The sequence below is a fragment of the Balaenoptera ricei genome, chromosome 16 (genome assembly GCF_028023285.1).
Source record: "Balaenoptera ricei isolate mBalRic1 chromosome 16, mBalRic1.hap2, whole genome shotgun sequence".
Lineage (NCBI taxonomy): Eukaryota > Metazoa > Chordata > Mammalia > Artiodactyla > Balaenopteridae > Balaenoptera > Balaenoptera ricei.
The window spans coordinates 27,336,611-27,340,664 of NC_082654.1; positions in this window are offsets into that span (position 1 = coordinate 27,336,611).

Below are 4,054 nucleotides of genomic sequence, written 5' to 3' on the forward strand. Positions count from 1 at the left end.
CATAGGAGGGGGATCAGGCCTTCTCTTCCAACACTGTACATGTTGACAAGGTCAAGGGAAGGGTATGGGTGTCCAAGAAACAAAAACTTACTTCCAGAGTCCATCATTTTGTCATCTGGTTCCACTGCTCACATCATCACACAACTGTCTGCTCCTTAGGTCCTTGGGTTTCTTTGGGTCACAACCCCTCTGAAGGATCTAATTAAAGTTGTGGGCCCACTGTCCAGAAGAAAAAAAACAACAACACACTTTTCCATATATTTTTGTGTCCCTGAAGCCCATCCATGGGCCCTAAGTTAAGAACCTGTGATCTAGTCTACCTCTCAGCCTTCCATTGTACAGAAGAGGAAAAAGGCCCAAAGAGTGGAGAGGACTTGCTCAAGGTCACCTGGTGAGTTTATACGAGGATTGATACTTGATTGATACTACTAGACCCAATCCCCCAAGTCTCTGTCCAGGGTGGCCTTGGGGCACAGTAAAAATTTGTGTGTGAAAGATGGATGCTGTGCATGTCATGCATAATCCAGACAAGGTGACACTGTGACAGGCTCTCATGTTGCCCTATACTTTTCCTTCGTGGCACTTCTCAGTTTGTAACTGTATATTTAGGTATATTTATTTGATTGTCTTTTTCGATACATTGTAAACTCCTGAGGGCTCCTTGAGTGCCCGGACTAGGTTTTTTTTCGCCCTCCCCATCCTATGCTGGGGCCTGGCACATAATAGGCATTCCATAATTGTATGAATAACTGTAAGACTTGGAAAAATGGACATGGTGAGTGTATGTATATAACTGGGTTAGGTATGGAGACAGACTCTATATTTTAGGGTAGATCCAAGCTTAAGGGAAATTGAAGTCTGAAGCTGAGAATTTCTAGGAAATCAGAAAAAAACAGGAGGTTGGCATTCTGATCATTTTTTTCTGGCCACTGGTTTGATTCTGAATGTTGTTAGCTGCCCCATCTCAAAACACTCTTCTTTATTGCCTTCCAGTATTTCATACTCTCCTGGTTTTCCTTTTACCTTTCTGGCCAGCCCTTCTCAGCCCTCCCTTGATGACTCATCCTTCTCAACTGGAATATTAAACATTGGGCCCCACAGCTGAGACCTGAGCCTCTTTTCCATATCACATCCAATCCCATGGCTTTAAACACTATCTGTATGCAGGCGACTCCTAAGTTTTTATCCCCAGAATTCTCCTCTGAGCTCCAAGACCCATATATCCAATTGCCTATTTGACATATCCATGTGGATCTGTAATGGTCATACTTAACATGTTCAAAATGGAGCTTTGATTCATGCCTTCCCAGTCCTCCCCATCTCAATAAACCATCTACCTAGTTGCTCAGGTCAAAATGTAAGAGTCTTCCTTTCTTCCTCTCACTCTCCCTCTACTCCCCTTTAATTCATCACCAATCCTGGGGAATTCCCTGGGGGGGGGTGGTGGTCCAGTGGTTAGGACTCGGTGCTTTCACTGCCCAGGGCCAGGTTCAATCCCTGGATCCCTGGTTGGGGAACTAAGATCCCGCAAGCCGCGTGGCAGGGCCGGGAAAAAAAAAACCCACTAATTCCACCATCAAAGGTGCACCATCTCTCTCCATTGCTGTTCCTAGTCTAAGCCACCATCATTGCTTAACTAGATTATTATTCTTCCATCTGAAGTAGACCCTTCCTTGCTGTGGTTACTCTTCATCGTATCACTAGATTTCCTCCCTTCATAGCACTTATCACAAACTGAGTTCCTGTGTGTGTACTGAATTTGTTACTGTTTCCACAAGCAGAATGTAAGCTCTGTGAGAGCAGGACCCTATCTTGTTCATTCCTCAAATGTTTATCATAGGCCTACTAGGCTCTGATTCCTGTTGTAGGTGCTGAGCGGGTAGAGCTGTGGTACAGAGAGAAAGTGTGTGGCAAGAATTGCCCTTCAAGTTTGAGAAGTACAGATGTGGAAGGTGCATCTTGCCTGGGTCATAGACCCCAGAGTGTTGGCTATGGAGAGTAGATGAAATTGTGGCTGATGACTTGCTAGAAGTTGCCACAGTGTAAAGTGTGAAGCAGAGAGGAAAGTGTCATGAGACTGAGGGCTGGGGTCAGCTGGAATGACAGCTCCCAAATCCCCCAAAGGACCGCAATATCCAGTGAAGCTGCTATGGCCCCCAACTGTCATCACAGGAGGTCCCCTAAGAAAATACTTGCTCCTAACCCCCATCTTAACACTCCATGACTAAAAAGAAGAGGGACTATAAGAGTCCATGGAGCTACAAGTTGGGCTATCGCTGGAGGAGTCTAATATGAGATTCAAGTGTAAGATGGACAATGCTAAGTTTTTTTTTAAAATTTTATTTATTTATTTATTTATTTATTTATTTACTTACTTACTTACTTACTTATGGCTGTGTTGGGTCTTCGTTTCTGTGTGAGGGCTTTCTCTAGTTGCGGCGAGTGGGGGCCACTCTTCATCGCGGTGCGCGGGCCTCTCCCTATTGCAGCCTCTCTTGTTGCGGAGCACAGGCTCCAGACGCGCAGGCTCAGCAATTGTGGCTGACGGGCCTAGTTGCTCCGCGGCATGTGGGATCTTCCCAGACCAGGGCTCCATCCCGTGTCCCCTGCATTGGCAGGCAGATTATCAACCACTGCGCCACCAGGGAAGCCCTGGACAATGCTAAGTCTTAATAATCAGAATGAGACTGAGATGCTTATTTCACGTTTATACCTCACATGTAGCCACAGATCTCTCAGCCAACAAGTGCATTATGACAGAACCAAAGGGAGCCCTGAGAACATATAGCAAAGGGACCCAAGCCTATCTAGGGCTCAGGGAAGGCTTCCCCAAGGAAATGATGTTTATGCTGAAGCCCAAGGGGTCCCACTTCTCCTTTACACACACTTCACACTCCCCATTCCCAAACAGGCCAGGCCTTTTCGCCCCTTCCTACATTTGTACTCTACTTGCCTAGAGTGCTCTCGTCTCTTCCCCCCTACTCAACCTGGCTAACTCCTATTTAACCTTTATGACCCAGCTCGAAAGTGAAGCCATGGCCGCTGCCTCTCCCCAAAGGAAGATGGAGTCGGTCTCTCCTCTGAGCTCCCACAACACTTGGGTACACCGTGTGGGTATTATGTGTGTACTCGCTAGTCTGCACCACCATGCTGTGAGCTCATAGTGGCCCAAGAGGCCAGCACGGGGCAAGCTCAATAGGTGTCAGCTGAATGAAGGAATGTAGGAATGATTTAATTTTTAAAAGGGGTTAGCGCCAAGCTGGAGGTAGGGGAAAATGTTTCAAGGCAGAGGAGTGAGCTGAGCTTCTTGGAGTGTTGTCTTTATAGAACCGAGCCTGGGTCGGGCTGATGTAATGAACGAACCTGTCAGAAGACTCTCAGTAGAAAGTAGGTCAGTTTCTTCCTGTCTCTTTAAGAACGAGAGGCTTGATTTCCGCGCCTGCGCATTGAGAGAGTAAACACCTCTCTTTTCCACCCACCCCCGCCCTATCCACATCCTTATTGCCCCAACCCAGCCTCCTCCCATTCTCCCCTTCTTCGGGTGGGGTAATGGTCCGTTCCAGGGAGTCTGGCTCGTCCTGGAGGGTGGCGAGCATACAAATGGTACATTCCACTGCCTTCATTACCTTCCGCTTTTCGCGGCTTGTCTGTTCTACTTCCCCCTACCGAATGAAGTTCAATAGACTGGCCCAAAAGAAGGAGGGGGCGCCGGGTTGAGGGGACCGGTCTGAGCCGGTCTCCGGCGCAGGCGCAGTGCGGATAAACAGGAAGCGGGAGGTAGGGGCAGCAGCAGAGGAGATCCAGGGGCTTCGGGAGAAGGCAGCGGGAGAACTAGCATTATCGGAAGGGCAGTAGAAGCTAATTGAGAACGAGAAAAGGAGCCTTGGCCATCTGCCTCCAAGGAACGAGAGGTCGCAGCCTCGCTCTCCGCTTAGGCTTCCGGCTCCCCCGCTAAGGCTGAGGCTGTGGCTGACAAAGGGCTTGCGCTGGTGCCGCCGCCCTTTTCATCCGGGCATTAGGGTCCCTGCGGAGAGGGAGGGGGAAGGGCAGAGGG